Source organism: Scyliorhinus canicula, chromosome 13 (assembly GCF_902713615.1).
Source record: "Scyliorhinus canicula chromosome 13, sScyCan1.1, whole genome shotgun sequence".
Lineage (NCBI taxonomy): Eukaryota > Metazoa > Chordata > Chondrichthyes > Carcharhiniformes > Scyliorhinidae > Scyliorhinus > Scyliorhinus canicula.
The window spans coordinates 20,082,641-20,103,674 of record NC_052158.1 but is presented as its reverse complement, the minus strand read 5'-3'; the positions used below and the strand labels follow the sequence as shown (position 1 = coordinate 20,103,674).

At 50.3% G+C, this 21,034-nt stretch overlaps 1 protein-coding gene across 4 annotated transcripts in view; it reads right to left on the bottom strand.

Annotated features, from left to right (window-relative positions):
* The window catches only part of LOC119975688 (HEPACAM family member 2-like), an 89,727-nt gene extending 73,242 nt beyond the window's left edge, over positions 1-16,485 (bottom strand). For 2 of the 4 annotated variants that reach the window (XM_038815476.1, XM_038815477.1), the window contains exon 1: positions 16,193-16,485. The gene's annotated coding sequence lies outside the window, so the exon portion shown is untranslated. Of the gene's footprint in view, positions 1-1,730; positions 1,786-16,192 lie in introns of those variants that run through there. The other 2 variants (XM_038815473.1, XM_038815475.1) reach the window with 2 other exon arrangements.
* Between the last annotated feature and the right edge of the window lie 4,549 nt (positions 16,486-21,034).

Here is a 21,034-nt window from a genome sequence, read left to right as displayed (position 1 = left end):
TAATGGAACGATCCCAGAGACAATGGGCACAAATGGGGAAGCAACTGTAACAGTGTATGGGAAACCAGACACCCCGGCACCAGCGGGGTCCGAAAACAAAGCACCTGAAAGCCCGCCTAGTAGCCAAAGAACAGCCTCAGTATTGGGGGGATTCAAACATATCGAGGATTGGGAAGAGACCCAATCGATTTCGAGCAGGTAAAGGGGTCCGCCCAAAGGGGCGCGGATCCATGGGACCTATAAAAGACAGGTCCCACACTTAGTTCGCTCTTCTTGTCCAGCCCTCCTCTCTCCTTGACTAGCCCTCCTCTGTGGACCAGCACCTCGACCAGCTTTTGCCAAGAAGACCTTGAACGAAAGAGAGGAGAGGTTTGGGACAGCAGCCGCCAGCAAGTAAGTGTCTCACGATCGCTACCAGAGATAGACACTCCTGACCCCTTTTTAACCCGTACCAACCTGAAGTCTGCAGACCAGAGCAGAGCAAGAGGCCTTGCCCTCCCTGATCCGGCAGTTCCTTCGAGACAAGTATTTGTTTATTTAGCGGTAGGAATAGTTTAATCCTCTTAGCGTGTGCATGGGTAGTTATTATAATTGTATTATAATAAACTCAGTTGTTTGAACTTACTAATTGGTGTATGGTTTTATTGCTTTGAACTTCATCTTGAAACTTGTGGCGGTATCTTAACATTACCTGGCGACTCCAGAGCTAAGTAACGAAACAGAGCCAAATTGAGTGTTAAGCACACTCACCCAGAACGAGCAACAAAATATCAGAGAAAAATCACAGCGGATCAATACAGTCGACCTGCTCCCCAAATTTTTGAATGGGAGAGGTTTTATATGAAACTCAATATCTATTGACTGTCAGCTATAATTTCTAAGAATTATTGAATGAGTAGTTAACAGTCTTTCCTGAGCATCTCCCTCACCAGGCGAATCATCTGCTCTCTCTATGGTGGCAGGTTTAGAGGAGGGAAGGGCATTAATTAGTTGGGCTGATGTACCTCAATCCTGTTACCTTGTGGCCTCTGGCAGAATTAATTTCTGGGTGGAAAGGTCCATGGTGAAACATCCTTTCCCGCTGCCAATTGAGTCCCTTAATTAATGACCAACTTATCTGCCTCCGCCTGCCATACCTGGGATTAACCCAGTTGTAGGGGGGCCTGCAGTCATAGATCATAGATTATACAGTGCAGGAGGCCATTCGGCCCATCGAGTCCGCACCAGCTCCTGGAAAGAGCACCCCACCCAAGTCAACACCTGCACCCTATCCCCACAACCCAGTAACCCCACCCAACACTAAGGGCAATTTATCATGTCCAATCCACCTAACCTGCACATCTTTGGACTGTGGGAGGAAACCAGAACACCCGGAGGAAACCCACCTACACACGGGGAAGATGTGCAGACTCCGCACAGACAGTGACCCAAGCCGGAACCGAACCTGGGACCCTGGAGCTGTGAAGCAATTGTGCTATCCACAATGCTACCGTGCTGCCCCACAATGCTACCATGCTGCCCCGTCATGTGACATGTTTGGCAACTTCAACCTTTTGGGCACCTTATCAATTTTGGGGTGGGGAGGGCACTTACATCAAAGGCATCCTGTGCCTGATTGAACAACTGGACATTGGGAAGGGATTGCCCGTTGACAGGTATGAACCCTGCATCCTCCGTTCCACCGGTCCCCCACCTGGAGGAACCCCTAGATTACTTCCTCATTTACTTACCTGTGACCTGGTTGATCTGAATTACTGGGACTCAAGTGCCTGTACTTCCAGCAGCAGCCAGATTTTTCTCAGTATCACTGCTGAACACAAGAGCTGCCGGCCTCTGACTAGCTGGTTGCTCTTGCTGGTCAGGACCCTCCCTCCCTTGGGGTCTTGATTCCAGGGGAAGGGCACACTGATGGCCTCACCACTGCCTGATTGGTTTGTGGTTTGGCAGGTTTTACCAAGAAGGGGCGTTATGTGCCTCTTTCTGGCTCTCCGCCAGCTGAGGAACCTTCAAGAAAATTCCACCCAACAACTTTATTCAGTTCTGTATAACTCTGAGCTCATCTTTTATACAGGAAGTGCTCATATCATCAAAATGCTGCATTCCTCCTGTTCTGCCATTTTACGCAGGATACCCAACCTTACATAACTGACAGCCGTTCAAGATAGGTATTTTTTAACTAAAGTGGGCTCTAACAGACAGATCGATAGATTTGAATTCAATGTGTTTCAGTTGGGTGTGGTGAGATTTTGTTGGTTTCAGTAACCGTAGCCTTTTAACAACCACGTTTAATTGAACGCCAACCATCAACCTCCCACAAGTCCCAAAAGACGTGCTGTTAGGTAATTTGGACATTCTGAATTCTCCCTCAGTGAACCCGAACGGGGGCTGGAATGTGGCGACTAGGGGTTTTCCACAGTAACTTCATTGCAGTGTTAATGTAAGCCTACTTGTGACAAAAATAAAAGATTATTATTATTATAACCAACAAAGTGGGAAGTCCTACAGAAAGCGATGCTTCGTCAAGTTCAAAGGTGAAATAGTCGGAGCAGAATCTCAACAATCTAGATGCAAGATTTGTGTGCAACTGGGGGAATTATTCCAGGACAGTGGTGGTGTGGGTCTGATCTGCAACATTTGTGCTGAAGTTACAATATCCAGCAACTTTGACACTGGCAAGAATTTGTAAGGTGGATGCAATTTGGACTACTTGAAGAGGCATTTATTCAGCAAATGTCATAAATCTACACATTTCTAGAAGCATGAATTCTTGTGCATGGAGACTTGACTCATGGGTTCGTACAAAACTATGTAACGAAACTGCTACTGGTGGGAACGGAACTGCTACCGGTGGGAACGCAACAGTCAATGAAAGTAGCTTTTGACAATGCCTCGCTTTCATCACAGGAAATCAGTTATGAATTTAGCACTGAAAACGAGAAAGCTAGTTAACACATATGGAGAAAGAATGGCCTTTAATCATGATGGAGAAGTACAATGTCCTTAAACCAGTTAAGTCATGATAAGTACATAATTCCAAAGAAGTAAAGTTGTTGACACATTTTCAAGAGAGCTGGATTCTCCGCACCCTCACACCGAAACCGCGGTTGGCGCAGGGGAGGAGAATCCACGTTCCCGCAAGAAATCGGGACTGGCGTCGGTTCACCGATTCTGCAGGCCCCGAAAAGCGGCATACTCGGGAAGTACGCCACACCGCCTGGGGACCTACCTGGGGTCACTGCCGCAGGCCCGCTCAGCCGTTCTCTGCCCCTGACCGGCCGAAGTCCCGTCGGCGTGGAACGAATGTGCTCCAGCCAGTCGGGATACTCGCTTGATGGCTGCGGACTCAGTCCATGGACGCCCTGGTTGGGGGTGGGCGGATTGGAAGCCAGGGGGAGCCCCTGCAGGGCTGAGAATTCGTGTCCCATTGACCCAAGTTCTTCAGGCGTAAAACTCCACCGTTTTGACGCCGGAGTGGGGACATAGTCCCAATGATGGAGAATCCAGCCCTGTGACTTCCAGTCTACATCAGCAAAACAGGTATATTTTCTCAACTGGTGGAAATGGGGCAAACGTTGAGCGTCTATTTTGATTTGAACATAGTTTCAGCCTTATGAATAATATCAAAACTAAAGCATGAAACAGATTCAAAGAAAATCGCTTGAATATGTTCACTGGGATAAAATTTTACACACTATTTATAAACACTGAAAGTGTGGTTAAGACAAAAGAGTAAAAAGATTCCTGATCCTGATTATCGCGTGGTCTGAGATCACAACCGCCCAATATCCCGAGTTTACCACCTCCGCCAGTACTGACTCACCACAAAAAAAATCAATCCACGAGTAGACCTTATGCACATAGAACATGCAGTGCAGAAGGAGGCCATTCGGCCCATCGAGTCTACACCGACCCACTTAAGCCCTCACTTCCACCCTATCCCCGTAACCCAATAACCCCTCCTCACCTTTTTGGTCACTAAGAGCAATTTATCATGGCCAATCTACATAACCTGCACGTCTTTGGACTGTGGCAGGAAACCGGAGCACCCGGAGGAAACCCACGCACACACGGGGAGAAAGTGCAGACTCCCCACAGACAGTGACCCAAGCCAGGAATCGGACCTGGGACCCCAGGAATCGGACCTGGGACCCTGGTGCTGTGAAACCACAGTGCTATCCACTTGTGCTAACTCCTTGTGAAAACTCCTTCGCCCTCGGCCTCCCAAATGGTTCCACTCCCCACTTGCGCTCCATAAATCCCTTCAGCTCCTTCACCACCGCCAACACCCTCTCCGATATTGAGCTCGACTGGTCCCTCCCCAAGTCAATGACCGTGTTAAAGTCCCTCCCAACATAATCAGCCGGCACTAGTCCAGGTCCGGGATCTTCCCCAATACTCGCCTTATAAACTCCACATTGTCCCGATTTGGGCATAAACATTAACCAGGACCACTGGCATCCCCTCCAATTTCCCGCTTACCATCACAAACCTCCCCTCGAATCCGCTACGATATTCCCCACCTCAAACACCCTTATTGACCAGCACCGCCACTCCATGAGTCTTCATATCCAATCCCGAATGGAAAACCTACCCTAATCACCCTTTCCTTAGCCTTGACTGGTCCCCAATCTTGAGATGTGTATCAGGCATCCCCACAATTCTCAGGTTCTTCCTCCGGGAGCGATTATCAAGGTCCTCCACCTTCTTCTGCAGCTGCCTCTGGTTATCTAGCATTACTCCCAGCAAAGCCACCTGCTCCACGTGCTCCCCCACTGCCTCCTCCTCTTTCTGGCAGACCTAACCCTTGTACTCCAGCCTCTGTTCCACTCGGTCATTCCCAGACTTCAACAGGTCTACCGTCTTGGCTAAGTCCTCATGTGCCCCTCTCCTCTGCTGGCTGAAATTCTCATTTGAGAAAGCCATCAGTTGGTCCATTGACCATTATTAATTGGGTCATCAGCGCCGGCCCGACACACTCCGCCATCTTAGGTTATGGCGCACTAAGATTCTCCTGCTCCAGCTGCTCCCTTCTTCTTGACCCACCTCTGGCCCTTGGATCCATCCACCAGTCCCACCAGTGGAGTCAGACTTCCCTCTGGCAAACCCTACACCTTGTTCAGCCTCACACCCACCCTCCGAACAGGGAAAAGGTCCGAAAAAAAACAGCCTCCAGTGGGAGCTGCCAGATTTGCAGCCGTTCACACCATGGCCGCCACCAGACGTCAAAGGATGTCAAAAATTCAGAAAAAGGATCATGGGAAAAAGGGGCGAGCGAAAGTCCGCCAGCGATTTCGGTGGATAGTCCAGCGGGTGGACAGATGGCGGGTGCAGGCTTGTCGAGTGGGGCCGTGTCCATTACGGTGGATAAGCGGGCAGAAGTGATGGTGCGGGGAGTATGAGTAGTTGTTTTCTAAGCACTTTGACAAGCACCGCAAGGAGATGATTACCTCACTCAAGGAGTGGGTGCATGAGACTCTTGCCCCGATGAAGGAGGCTTTGGCAAAGACGTCGATGGCAGTGCGGGAACAAGGAAAGGTGTTGAAAAGGGTGGAGGAGGCAAGGTCACAGCACAACGACCAGTCCACCTCGATGGGAGAGGAGCTGCGAAGGGTGGTGGAATGTAACAAAGGGCTGAGAGATGAAATGGAGGACCTGGAGAACAGGTCACAAAGGCAGAATCTAAGGTGGGGCTGGAGGGCCGGAGGCTGAGGAGTGCTTTGAGGAGATGTTTGGCATGTTGATGGGGGGAGGAGGAGGACCCCTCCCTTTATGAGCTGGACAGCACTCACCGGTCGCTCCGGCCGAAACTAAATAAGCCGCCGAGAGTTGTGATAGTTTGCTTCCACAGCTATCAGGTGATGGAAAAGGTGCTGAGATGGGCCAAGCTGAATCTGCAGATGAGGTGAGGAGACGTTGCTATTCAGATATACCAGGATCTCACGGCGGAACTGGCGACGAGGAGGGCAACCTTTGATCGGGTGAAGGCGGCATTGTATAAAAGCAATGTGAGGTTCGGGGTGGTCTTCCCGGCAAAGCGGAGGGTCACACACAACTCCAAGGATTTCTACTTTGAGACGGCGGAGGAGGCTGAGGCACTGTGAAAGCTGAAGGACGGGGACTGAAATGAGTTTGGACTTTGGTGGTGATAATCTTTTTTTCTTTTGTTTTGTCTCCTCTTTTCGCTTTTGTTTCTTTTTCCTGCCTTAAGTTGTATTTCGGAAGGGATGGTTTGGGGCTTTGTACTGATTGGTTGGGATTTGTTTCTTTTAGGTTTGAGGGATTAATAATAATCCTTATTGCCACAAGTAGGCTTACAGTAACACTGCAATGAAGTTGCTGTGAAAATCCCCTAGTCACCACATTCGGCGCCTGTTTGGGTACACTGAGGGAGAATTCAGAATGTCCAATTCACCTAACAACACATCTTTCGGGGCTTGTGGGAGCAAACCGGAGCACCCGGAGGAAACCCATGCAAACACGGGGAGAAGGTGCAGATTCCACACAGACAGTGACCCAAGCCGGGAATCAAACCTGGGACCCCGGCGCTGTGAAGCAACAGTGCTAACCACTGTGCTACCGTGCTGCCCATGGCACTGTGCTGGGAGCTTGGAAAGGTTTGGGTGTGTTGATGTTGGGTTTTTTTCAATGTGGGGGAGAGGGCTCTGCCAGGGGCTACCTTGCCAGCCAACGTGAGTTGGCGAGTGAACGGGAGCGAGGTGGGGGAAGGGGCCGCAGTCATTGGAAACTGTATGGACAGGTTTCAATGGATCTGGGAGGTGTGACTGGTGGGGGGATGGCGACAATACTGGGTGAGGTGGTTCAGAGAGTAAGTGGCTGGGGGGGTTCTGGGAAGGGGGAACGGTAGGGGGCTGACGGTGACGAGAGGCAGGGCTGGCTCCTGCCTGCTGGATAGGGCTAGGAGCAGTGGCTATACTTGATAGGAGGGGCGGAAGTTGAGAGATGTGGAACATGTGATGCGCTGGAGGGAACCGGTGAAGCGAGTGAGAATTTTCTCGCATTTGAAGAGTTTGAAAGCCAACGTGGTGATGTTGCAAGAGGTCCGCCTGAGGGTGAAGGACCAGATGTGGCTTCGAAAAGGCTGGGTGAGTCAGGGGTTCAACTCTGGCTTTGATAGCAGGACCCGGGGGGGTTGCGATTGTGGTGGTAAGAGGGTGAGGTTCCAGATGGAGAAGGTGTTGGTGGCTGATCAGGGGGGGTAAGTACGTTATAGGAGCAGGTGCTTTAGAGGCGAGGTTGGTGGTGTTGTTTAGCATATACTCCCCGAATTGGGACGGAATAGGATTTATGAGGACGATGGCTGCCATATCAAGTTTGGATATCCACTAGTTAACACTACAGTGCTGGATCCAAACGTGGACCGGTCCAAGCAGAGTTCACTGACCCCCCTCAAGGGAGGTGAAGGTGTTGGCTCCATTTATGAGGAAGATGGGAAGGTGGGCCAGTGGAGGTTTCTGCACCCATGGGATAGGGAGCACACGTTCTTTTCAGCAGTACACAATGTGTATTCAAGGATTGATTTATTTTTTTGTTATGGGAAAGGCGCTGTTGCTCGGGGTGAGGAAGGTGGTATATTCTGTGATTGTTATCTCGGACCATACTCCACATTGGGTGGATGTGGACCAGGAGAAGGGGCCAGCTCAGAGGCCTGCATGGAGCTGGGATGTGGGGTTGCTGGCAGACCCAAGTTTCTGTACCAAAATGGGGAAAGGTGATTGAGGATTACGTAGGGTTCAATAGGAAAGGGGAGGTTTCGCTGTCAGTGGTTTGGGAAACGTTGAAAGCAGTGGTGAGGGGGCGAGGTCATCTTGTTTAAGGCTCAGGTGGACAGAGAGGAGTGGCAGTGGTTGGCTGAGGAGATTTTGGAGCTGGATATAAGATCTGAACTCAGTATCATTAGTGGAGTGGTACTTCGTTTGAACACTATAGTTATACTGCAATCTCTTCGCTAGGATGTACTAAAGAGGATATGCGAAGAATATCTTGGGATTGTAAAATGTATATGGAGAGCCTCGAGGCTCTGTTTACTGGAGGTATAAACCAGGGTATTGACAGAATGATCATTTGTTGTGACACATGCCAAACACATTGTTGGAAGCAATCAAGAGAACTTAAGTAAATATCTGATTTACCTACGGAACCATGGCAGAACAAAGCTACTGATCTCTTTCACCTATGAGGGAAAGATTATTTACTTATCATAGACTATTTTTCAAACTATCCCGAAATGGCTCTACTGTCCAGCATAACAGCGAGCAGCGTAATATTGCATACCAAGTCAATTTTTGCTCGACACAGAATCCCGCATGTCGCCGTGAGTGACAGCGGTCCTTGTTTTAATTGTAAAGAGTGGCAACACTTTGCCGTCACGTCTGATTTCAATCACGTCACATTGTGTCCATTGCACCCTCAAGCCAATGGACAGGCCGAAAAAAGGTGCACATATTGTTAAGCAATTGTTGAAGAAAGCAATGGACAGCCAATCTGATCCATATCCTGCGAGTTACAGAGCGTTACCATTGTCACATGGTAGATCGCCAGCAGAGTTACTCATGAATAGTAGGTTGCGTATCACACTTCCCTACTCGGAAAAGGAGGAGAATGCAGTGGTTTGCAGGAAATGCAAAACATTAAAGAGAAACAAAAGCAGTTATATTGTAGACTGTCTAGAACTTTACCACCTGATTAGCGATGACATTGTAAGAGTAGAAGATTTAAGCAATTCGTTGAAAAAAGCCATTGTACTTGAAGAAGTAGCACCTCGTTCCTACATTGCACAGAGGATGGGTTAGTTTTAAGAATAAATCATTGCGCACTCTTGAAAACCAGAGAAGACTTTCACAGCAACCTGATGGATGGTGAATGAAGGTCAGAATCAACATCAGCTGTAGTGTCCAATAGTTCAGCAGGCTGTCATGGAGAACATTGAATCCACAAGTTCTGAGCAGCAAAGTCACGCAGAGTCGGAAGAAAACCTGATCGACTCAATTTGTAGATTTAGACTATTTACACTTGCTGTGCTTGTGTGTGTGTGTAAATATAGATATATGTATATATATATATGATACATATATAGTTGCTAAATCAGTTTTAAAAATTAATACTCAGAGACTCATATCACATGTAAGTATACTGATGATAATGTATTAATTTATTCTGCAAAGGAAAGGGGATGTAGTGATATCATGGTTGTGTTGTAATTCATCAACTGACCACTAGGACTCTCAATAGTACATAAGTGAATGCTAGTCAGCTGACCCTTCAGACTGGCTCGAGGAAGTCAAAGAGAGACGCTGCTTGTGCATGATTTTACTCTTTTTCCACTGGTTATTTTGCAGATAGTTTACCACATTTAAAGTAAATAAATCATTTATAACTTTAGCGACAAGTATTCTTGTAATAAATTAAGCCATCCGACAAGAACATTGCACTCATGTGCAAGGCTGGGGTTGATTCAGCTGAAGGTAGTGCACAGAGCGCACCTGCCGAAGTCGAGGATGAGCCGGCTGTTTGAAGGGTGGAGGATATTTGTGAGGGGTGTGGGAGGGGCCCAGCCAATCACATACATATGTTCTGGTCCTGCACGAAGTTGGAGAAACTTTGGAGGTCATTCTTCAGCACCATGTCGGTGATCTTGCATGTGGGGTGAGAGACCTGTCCCCTGGGAGCCATATTTGGGGTGTAAGACTTTAGAACATAGAACAGTACAGCACAGAACAGGCCCTTCGGCCCTCGATGTTGTGCCGAGCCATGATCACCCTACTTAAACCCACGTAACCCGTATACCCGTAACCCAACAATCCCCCCATTAACCTTACACTACGGGCAATTTAGCATGGCCAATCCACCTAACCCGCACATCTTTGGACTGTGGGAGGAAACCGGAGCACCCGGAGGAAACCCACGCACACACGGGGAGGACGTGCAGACTCCACACAGACAGTGACCCAGCCGGGAATCGAACCTGGGACCCTGGAGCTGTGAAGCATTGATGCTAACCACCATGCTACCGTGAGGCCCCGAATATGTTTTCGCCTTTGGCTTGTTGATCACTCGCAGGCTGGTCCTGTTGGGGTGGGGGTCAGCTACTCCGCCCTGTGGCACAGTGTGGCGAGGGATTTAATGGAGCTCTTGCGCTTAGAAAAGGTGAAATTCGTTCTAAGAGTGTTGAATGAGGGACTTCCGGTGACGGCGGGCGGGAGGCAGCCGTGCAACGGAGGGCTCCCGTTCGGGAACGGCATTGTCGGAGCTTTAAGCCCGCTCCCAGGCTCCATGGACGCAGATAAAGCAGGCAGAAGGCACGTAGAAGCCACACAGAAGGCACAGCAGAAGAGGATGTCCCGGATCAGCAAGAAGACGGCCATTAAAAAGGCAGCTGAGGGTCCGTCAGGGAGTGGAGAGGTCACCACGGGGTCACCTAGGAAAATGGAGGCTGGAGCACCAGGGGAGGCCGCATTGCCTACGGCTGACGATATAACCAAGGTGATGGCTCCAGAATTCGAAAGGCAGTTTACAAAACACTTGGAGGTGATGAGGAAGGAGATGAGGGAGGTTTTGAGTGTGGTGGTGACGGGTGCTGTGGCGGAGGTGCGGGCGCTAGGTGAGGCGCTGAAGGAAGTGGAGGAGATGGTGTTGCAGCACGGTGATCAACTTACCTCGATGGGGAAGGAGATGCGGAAGGTGATGGAGATTAAAAAGGATCTGCAAATGGAAGACCTGGAAAACAGGTCCAGGTGACAGAATTTGAGGCCGAGCCCGACTGAGTATTTTGCTGCGATGCTGGTGAAACTATTGGGGGAGGGGTAGGATCCCTCCCGATATGAACTGGATCGGGCTCATCAGTCGTGGAGGCCTGTACCAAAGGTGAGTGAGCCGCCAAGGGTAGTGACTCTGTGCTTCCGTAGGTACAGTGTGAAGAAGGTCCTGTGCTGGGCCAAGCAGAAGCGGGTGGTGCAGTGGGCTGGAGCTGGTATACGTGTATACCAGGACTTTACGGTGGAGCTGGCAAGGAGGCGGGCGGCGTTCAACAGGGTGAAGAGGGCACTGTACATTAGCAACATGCAGTGTTGCATTGTATGTCCAGCGAAGCTGAGGGTGACTTATAAGATCAAGGACTTTTATTTTGGAACAGCGGAAGAGTTTGCGAAGACAGAAGGACTGTGGCAGAACTGAGAAATTGAGAAATGGCCATGTGCCGATGTAACCTCAGGACTTTATTTTCTTCTTTTTTGTTTCACTGCGTGCGGATGTGTGGGTTAAAGGAGGTGTAGCCACCGAAGTTGGCCACTTCCCGACCCAAAATGGTGATTTACAAAGGTTGCAGGGAAAACTGGACAATTATAAAGAGACAAGCAGTTTGCAGAAGTTCATGTGTATTCTGGCTGCAAAGAAAGCAGACAGCACCTAAACCAGCAGTTTGCATATTAATGAAGCGATCCCCGGGAACAATGGATACAACGATTAGCTACAATTGGGACATTCTATGGTAGGTCAGACTTCCCGGCGCCAACGGGGTCTGAAACAAAAGGAAACAAACCAGTTAGGGAGAACCGCCCCACGATCGAGGGACAGCCTCAGTATTGGGGGATTCGTACCAATCGATTGGGATGAGACCCAATCGATTGACAGTAGGATCGGGGTCCGCCCAAAAGGGCCCAAGGTCAGGTCCCAAGTCCAGCTCGCTCTCTTAGCCGGCCCTCCCAGCAGAACACCTTTGCAGCAGCTCTCTAAGAACTTGAACGTGAGAAGGAGAGGCCTGGCCAACAGCTACACCGACAAGTAAGTGTCCAACCAACGCTCCCTACGAGAATAGACACCCCTGACCCCTTAGCCCGTACCAACTGGGAAGCCTGCAGTCTCAGGAGAGAACAAGAGGCCATTGTTCCCTGATCCAGTGGGTTCCCTTATCGAAGATAAGTATTGGCTTATAGTGGTAGGAATAGTTTAGTCCGTTAGTATTAGTTGCATGAGTATCGATTTACTGTGTAAATAATAAACGTGTTTGATTGAACCTTACTAATTGGTGTATTGAGTCATTGATCTGAACTTGAACTTGAACCTCGTGGTGGTATCATAAGGATACCTGGCGACTCTAGAGCTAAGGAATAAAACAGAGCCATTTGAGTGTAAAGCACACTCACCAGAACGAGCAACAGAGCCAATTTTGTATATACTTCGACAAGGGAAGTGGGAGGACTTTCACTCGATGTGAGGGCTCTTTGGGGTGTAGGTGGATATGCGGGGTTTATGTGCTAAAAGGGGATTTTTGGGCTTTCCTAGGACTGGGTAAGGGGGAAAGGGACCCGGGTGGGGGCCTCCTCGCTGGCTGGTTTAAGCCAGCCAGTGAACGGGAGTGAGGTAGGGGGGAGGGGCTGCGGCCATCGGAGCCTGGCAGAACAGGGTCCGGGTGGTCTAGCCGGGGTGGAAAGTTGGGGGGAAGGAACCGAGGTTGGAGGGGAGGAGTTTTACAAGAGGCGTGGACGGGAGGAGTTGGGGGGGGGGGGGGGTTTACAACTCTTGGGTATCATGTATGACACTCTTTCAGAGGTTGGACGGCGTTGATTGTTGGGGGGGAGGGGCGGCGGGGAGCGGACTCTATGGTGACCATGGGCGGTCCCGGACTCCTTTCTTCTTTTTTGTCCTTTGTCTTTTTTTCCACCGTGGGAGGGTTCATTTTATTGGATGCATATATTGACCGGTGGGCTGTTGTTTGGGGTGGTGGGAGGATGGGATCATTGTTGTTGTTAAGGGGATTGACTTTGTATTTGTTACCGTTTACTGTTCGGGGGTGGGGTGTGGATTTTGGAGGAAAATGTGAAAATGGAGAATAAAAACATTTTTTTTTAAAATGTCGAATGAGGGGTTCCATAAAAGATGGGGTTTGTTTATACGACATTTCGGGGAGCTGGTTACTGTCAACTACTGGGGGGGTGGGGGGCAAAGGTTGGTTGGGTGTTACAGGGGGCGGTGGGTTTGTGGTTGGCTGTTGGGTTTATTTTGTTTGTAATGTTATGTTTTTAAATGTAAAAATGTGAAAATTTGAATTAAAATACTTTTAAAAAAACACTATACCCTTATTAATATTGTTTTTTATTCCATACATTGCCATTTTTTTCAAATATTAAAATTAGATTTTTTTTGTTTCCACCACATATCAGCTCGACACTGTTGTATGTGGATAGGGGAAAATAATAGACCAAGCATTTGCCCATCGATGAGTTTAAACCCACGGAAGTCTTGTCTTGCATTTAAAATTCCATCAGTTATTTCATACAACAGAGGGATAAAGCCTGCCACAGATACAAACACCTCATCCTTGAATTATTTTGGGGGGGGGGGGCTAAATGATTAAACTCTACCATTGGAATTCCCAGGGGTTGGAACTCGGGAGTTCTGGTAGTCACCGTCGCTGCCCATGGGGCGGGCCCAGGTTGGCACTCAGTGCCCCCTCACTCCAGTCGCTGCCCATGGGGCGGGCCCAGGTTGGCACTCAGTGCCCCCTCACTCCAGTCGCTGCCCATGGGGCGGGCCCAGGTTGGCACTCAGTGCCCCCTCACTCCAGTCGGTGCCCATGGAGTTCACATTGGGATGGGTGGGCAGCTGGTTCGGGGCCCCGGCTGCCCCTGCATCATCTGGCTCTGCTCGCCGTGGTGTTTCCCCATGGTCCGCACCATCGTGTCGACCCCTTCGGCGATGCTCGTCAGTGACTCGGACACATCTCCCAGTGACCCGGGCCATGCGCCACAGTGCCTCAGCCATGTTCACCTGCAACTGGGACAAGCTCCACAGCACCATGGCCATTCCCATCTGAGAGCGGTACCACATCAAGGCCGGCCTGCTACTGGGAGACATCCCCCAGCGAGACCCTCAGCCGTGGCCGCCACCGACTCCGCGACGCCTTGGACACCTTCACTCATGGTGCCGACATCATGCACCAGGCTGTCCACTGTGGTCACCACCTTAGCACTGCTGGCCTCGGTGCCACGCATTGCCGGCGCCATCTCCTGCGCCAGTACCTCTGGGAGTCCTCCAATCAGCTATAGATCTGCTGGAGCAACGCTGACATCTGGGCGGCTCACTATCGTCTCCATCAGCTCTGGGTAAATCTGTGCCAGGGGCGCAGCATCAGGCTGGGACCCAGCTGGGTCCAGGGATCCAGCAGATCTCCGACTGCTGCCTCACCTGGGGCTTCCTGCCTCCACCCGATGTGCATCATCAGCAGTTGTGCTCACCAGATGGTGCCCCAGAAGCCCGATCAACAACATTTCCCACCGAGGTATGTGTATCTGCGGCTGGTGGAGGGTGGGGATGGCAGCTGGGCCACGGATATAACAGTTGCATCCTAGGGAGCATTTTAATTTGCAGGGTGCTGCTGGGAATGAACAGCAGAGTTTCCCCAAGAGAGGAAAAGATCACCTGGAAGCCCAACATCGGCAGACACTTGATTTGAGAAGAATCCGCAACAGAATGAGAAGCGAGATGCCAAACACAGGCAGAGGTCCCACAAAAACAACATAGAAACATGGATATAAAAACATATAGGGGACAGGGTGAACATCTCTTTAGCAGCCCAGAAGTCGGGTGATTAGCGAAGGCCGAGAAGGAGGAGGAAACTTTTAAACCATTTTGAAACTACCTCAAACAAGCAAAATTAAAAATATACCGAGTGAAGCTAAGTTTAAATATTTTGCCTGGTGTTGAATTGGAGATGGGAGTTGATGGCAAGAAATTGCTGAGAGAGGTGGTTCACAGAGCCACCCAGTGGCCAGATTGTGCTGTTAGATTGGGTGAAAATCTGCAAGAATGAATCTTGCTATTAGTTGTAAGATTTCCCTCGTTATGATCAGATCACAAGAATGCAATTACAATATTCCTTCGTCCGGCACTTTAACCTAATTATTGACCAATTCGCTTTAACTGCGCCGGACAAAAGAGCACAGCTACAAACTGACCAGGGGCAAAATTCTCCGGTGACTGTCGCGACGCCCGGGACCCGGCGGCAAAAACGTCGCTGATGACTCCAGCGTCGGGCCCCGCGGAACATCGCATATTCTCCGGGCCCGAACGGGCCCGCAGCGGCGTTACGCCATTCACGTCGGCGTCACCCACTGACATCGGGCGACGTAATCAACGCCTCCCGGCGTGACTACACAAAAGAGGCCCACCCCAACCCACCGGCACCCGCACTCTGTGATCTCTCCCCCCCCCCCCAACCCACCGGCACCCGCACTCTGTGATCTCTCCCCCCCCCCCAACCCACCGGCACCCGCACTCTGTGATTCCTCCCCCCCCCCCCAACCCACCGGCACCCACACTCTGTGATCTCTCCCTCTCCCCCCCCCCCACCCTCCGAACCCACCGGCACTCGCACTCTGTGATCTCTCCCTCCCCCCCCCAACCTACCGGCACTCGCACTCTGTGATCTCTCCCCCCCCCCCAACCCAACGGCACTCGCACTCTGTGATCTCTCCCTCCCCCCCCCCCAACCCACCGGCACCCGCACTGTGATCTCTGCCCCCCCCCAACCCACCCCCCGCAGCCTGTCACCCACCTCCCCAATGAACGGCGTCAATCATCAGCACTGGTTGACGCCGTTAAATACCTGTTGTGATTAACGCCGACGTGACCCGTGGCCACGTCGGCGGGACTTCGGCCAATCGCGGGCCGGAGAATAACGGCAGCACAGAAACCCGTAGCGTCCCGCAGGCCCCCCCCCCCCCCCCCCCATTCTCCGAGGCGGGCGGCGGGATTGGCGGCACGCCAACTTTCTGCGGGTGGGAGAATTCTGGACATGGCGGGGGCGGGATTTTCGGCGGCCCCGGCCCCCTGCTGGGGGTGGCAGAATAAAGATGTGAGTTCAGGTCTGATATCACAAAGTGCTTCCTCGTGTGAGAGTAATTCAACTGAAGTTGCCTTGGATCATGGAAGAAAAATTCTTGAGTTATGCAAGGGCCAGATAGGTTCTGTAAATAATACCTGAAAATAATGCGTGATTCTAAACTAAATGAAGCAGTCACACCGTTTTGTACAATCGGACTTTTCCCTGGTCCTGCCCTCGGTGGCATAAGTTAAAGGCTGCGGTTCAAACAGGCGGCACAGAGCTTAATGCTGGAGCAGTGTTTGACAGAACCTCACACATCAAGCGGTATGTTCAGTCTTTGTAACAGGTACTTACCCCAAGACCGCAAACCCGGAGTTTGTGAAGCCTGAACTACCAGCGCTGATCCAGCCGTTGCTGCAAGTGGAGGGGAGGAGCTGTTATATATTGATGCTGACTCCTCCCACGATTGAAAACAGAAGTAGGCTATTTGGCCCCCAGAATCTGTGACTCCCTTGAAAATCAAAATTATGTCTTCCTTGAGTAGACTCCAAAGATGAAGGTCCCTCTGAGAGAAGCAATTTCTTCTCATCACCATCAGACCCCCTTATTCTTAAAGTGTGCCCAGTATTCCAGCTTCTCCCACATCCTGTGAAGCCTGAACTACCAGCGCTGATCAGTCATTGCTGCAAGTGGAGCGGAGGAGCTGTGTATATACTGATGCTGGCTCCTCCCACGATTTGAAAACAGAAGTACTCTATTTGGCCCCGGAGTCAGCTCGACCATGCAATATGATCAAACTTTGTCAGATTTTGGCTGGTTCTCCTGCACGTCCTTCCCTTAAACTTTGACTGCCTTGTAAATTAAAATTATGTCTTCCCGGAGTAGATTCCAAAGATCAACCTCCCTCTGAGAGAAGAAATGTCTTCTCATCACCATCAGACCCCCTTATTCTTAAAGTGTGCCCAGTATTCCAGATTCTCCCACATGGGGAGGGATTCTCCCATCCCACGGCAGAGTGTTGACGCCGTCGTAAATGCCTTCGCGTTTTACGACGGCGTAAACGAGCCGCTATGAGGAGCGATTCTGGCCCACAAACGGAGCCAGCGCGGCACTGGAACGACCCACGCCGCTCCAGTTGCCGATACCGCCGTCAAATGGGCACCGCGGGTCTGCGTATGGGCACTGCGATCGGCACAAACTCGCGCATGCGCAGAAACTTCCTTCTCTGCACCAGCCCCGATGCAACATGGTGTAGGGCTACAGGGGCCGGCGCAGAGCAAAAGAGGCCCCCACCTGGAGAGGCCGGCCTGTCGATCGGTAGGCCCCAATTGCAGGCCGGGCCATGGTGGAGGACCCCCCCCCCCCCCGGGGTCAGACCCCTCCCCCCTCTAACAGGCGGCCCTCCGCAGGATGGATGACGAGGTCCCGCCGGGTAAGACCAGGTGTGAAGGCGCCAGCGGGACTCGGGCTTTGTTGGGCGGCCACTCAGCCCATCCCTGGCGGAGAATCGTCAGTGGGGGCCCCGGCCATGCCGGCGCCAATGGCGACGATTCTCTGGTCACCGGAGAATTGGCGGACTGGTGTCGGGGCGGTGTCGCGCAAATCGCACCCGGCCCGGCGATTCTCCGAACCGGCATGGGCTGAGAGAATCCCGCCCATCCTTTCAGCATCCACCCTGTTCAGCCCCATCAGAGTCTTGTACGTCCCAATAACATCACCTCTCAGTATCATAAACTCCAATGTGTAACAGGCCCAATATGCTTAACCTTGCATTCCGAGATAACCCATTCATCCTTGGAATCTACTGAATTAACAATATCTGAATTTTATCCAAGGCAAATATATCCCTCCTTAAATCAAGGAAGGCAAACTATACACAGTGGCCGGAATTTTTTGGGCGTTGTGATTCACTTCTCCCACCAGCAGCACACCCCCATGGGTTTCCTGGTGGTTTGGGATGATTTCAGTGGACATCCCATTGTCAAGCGGAGGGAATAGACAATCCCGCCGCTAGTGAATGGCACACAGCTGAGAAACACACGACGGGGGAGCTGGAGAATCCAGCCCTGTAATGCAGTTTAGCTTTCACCAATGGCCTGTAAAGTTGTGACAAGATTTCCCCATCTTTGTGCTCCATCCAGTTTGCCGACACTCCATATTCTATGGAACCCCAACCACCACCTCCAACACCCACTCCCTCCACCAGCAGTTCACAGTGGCAGCAGTGTCTACTATTTACAAGATGCTCTGTAGCAACTCACCAAGACAGCATCTTCCAAACCTACAACCTCTAATATTTAGGTGGCCAAGCACAGTGGCTGCATGGGAACCATTGGCTCCAAGTCACTCACCATCCTGACCTTGGAAAAATATCACCGTTCTTCGCTGTCACTGGGTCAGAATTCTGGAACTCCCTCCCTAACAATGTATCTACAGCGGGTGGACTGCAGCGATTCAATACAACATAAGAGTAGGAGCAGAAATGAGCCATTTGGCTGACTATGCCATTCGGTGAGATCATGGCTGATCTGCAATCCCATCGACCCCTCATAACCTTTGATGCCCTTACCCAACAAGAACCTATCTGCCTCTGCCTTTAAAAAAAATCATTAACCTCGCCTCCTCTGCCATCTGAGGCAGATAGTTCTGAAGTCACACAGCATTCTGACAGAAAGAGTGGCACGGGGGACGCAGTGGGTAGCACTGCTGCCTCACGGCATCGAGGACCTGGGTTCGATCCCGGCCCTGGGTGACTGTCCGTGTGGAGTTTGCACATTGTCCCCCCCCCCCCCCATGTCTGCGTGGGTCTTACTCCCACAACCCAAAGATGTGCAGGGTAGGTGAATTGGCCACGCTAAATTGCCCCTTAATTGGAATAAAAAATGAATTGGGCACTTTAAATTTATTTTTTTTAATTTCTGACAGAAAGTTTCTCTTTAAGATGGTGACAATTAGGGATGGATATTAAATGTTGGCCTGGCCAGCTAACAAGCACGTCTTTCTGGACTTGTGGGAGGAAACCGGAGCACCCGGAGGAAACCCACGCAGACACAGGAAGAGCGTGCAGACTCCAGACAGCGACCCAAGCCGGGAATCGGACCTGGGACCCTGGAGCTGTGAAGCAACAGTGATAACCACTATGCTGCCGTGCTGCCCTTACTTCAGCAGAAGTAATAAACCTGCTCACTGAACACATACAAAAATGATCTGCAGATAAGGATAAAGGGTATTAATAAAGCTGAGATTCTGTTCAGTCCCTTAAAATATCATTGCAGGATGTTTCTTGTAGTTAAGTGTTCGTTGTCTAGAGCGAAGGGAAAAAGTTGAAGGATGGTGCTCTGCAGCTGCGATGTGGTGTTCTGCAGCTACGATGGCGTTTGTACTCAAAACATTGATGGTTTCCTCTTCGGATAGACTCAGCAAGTACAGCATCTTTGGAGAGCAAATGAAGATCCTCTTTTCTTTTGCTGATTCTGCTGGCACATGAAGACTGTTTGGAATTTATTTTTCAGCAGAACAGTACAGATTTGGAAACAATCTCCTCGGTGAGTCTGGTGGCAGAGGGAACCATGACTCACTCATGCTGTGCACAGTTCAGCTGAGAGCTGTGGTCTGGAACTGATGTGCTGAGATCTTCTTTGTTCTCTGCACAAAATGGCCGCTCTCAGCCAGACTTTATACAGTTTAAAGTTCTAAGTGCCTGCAATCCCAAACTGTCCAATTGTACTTCCATGTTAATTATTTGGTTAGCCCAGGACATTGGCTAGAATTTTACAGTGCCAGGGCCCCTCCTCTCTGCCTTTGGGGGCTATCCTTACCTTTGCACCCCTGGAAGGTTCCTCTCAATAGCTTCACGGTTTCTAGAAGCTGTTGTAGATTGTTCCACACCTTGGGGCTGAGGGAGGGGAACATTTGGCCGTGGCAAACGCCTGCTGAAAATCACCCCCTTCCCACCCACATATGTCAATTTGCAATCCACTTTTTAGGCCCGATTTACGTATTAGCTTTTTTTAAAGAATCTGTATCACAACCTGTGGTGAATGTATTCACCTAATGCATGTATGATACTGTAACCTATGACCTATGGCCTGGAAGTGGTGATACGAGCTGCTTCCAGGTACTGTACTGTAACCCCCGGTGGGCTCCGCCACTGGCCCCGCCCTCACCGGGGCCATATATAGACCGGCCGCCTGTGGGCAGCACTCACCTGTACAACCGACTCTGGCTAGGCAAGTTCATGATTAATAAAGCCTCATGTTCGCTCGCTCTCTCTGCCTCTCGGTGAATTGAAGGTATATCACAACCGCATGTTCATGACAAAGGAATTCAGGAAAACAAAGAGAAGGCATGAAAAATACGTTCTGACGGAATCTCAGGTTGACCCGAAACATTCAGCTTCCAGTCTCGGGATTTACCGCTACGGCCAAAGTCAATGGACGTTTGGCTGGTCTGCTGTATCCACCGTGATTCCCACCCCAGCGAGGTGGGAAAATCCAAGCCAATACCTCTGTTACCGCACATTCTGCCTGACTGGTCAGTAGTTCCAGCAGTTTTTACTTTTATTTCTGATTTCCAGCATCCCCTGTATTTTGCTTTTGTAATGCGGGAGTACCTTTAAGAAATGGGTGTTTAAGAAATGTACCTTTAAGAAATGGGTGTTTATCAGTGATGTCAGAGAGTGGGTGGAGCTGGGCTGTCTGCCAGCTTTTTACTTTCGTTTTAGGCTGTTTGCTGCAGGGTGTGTTTTAGTTTTATTTTCAGTGTTGGAGCTGAAGCCAGACCAAACAGGTGTCCTGCTGTTCTCTCTGCCATCAAATGACTATCTCTTGATCATTTGGTGAATTCAGAATTATAAATGCTCTCAGTAGTGAATGTAAACCTAATGTGCTTCTGTTAAAAGGTGTTTCTTTTGTCTGGATGTTGCTAAGATGTTCACTGTATGTTTTAAAAAGGTTAACTTGAGTTCACAGAATAAACATTGTTTGGCTTTGAAAAATACTTTTCCATTTCTGCTGTACCACACCTGTAGAGTGGGTCGTGTGCTCCCTATGCCACTAATGCAACAATTAAAACGACTAAGGGTGGCACAGTGGTTCGCACTGCTGCCTCACAGCGATAGGAAACCGGGTTCTAATCTGATCTTGGGTGTCTGTGTGCGTTTCCTCCGGGTGCTCCGGTTTCCTCCCACAGTCCAAA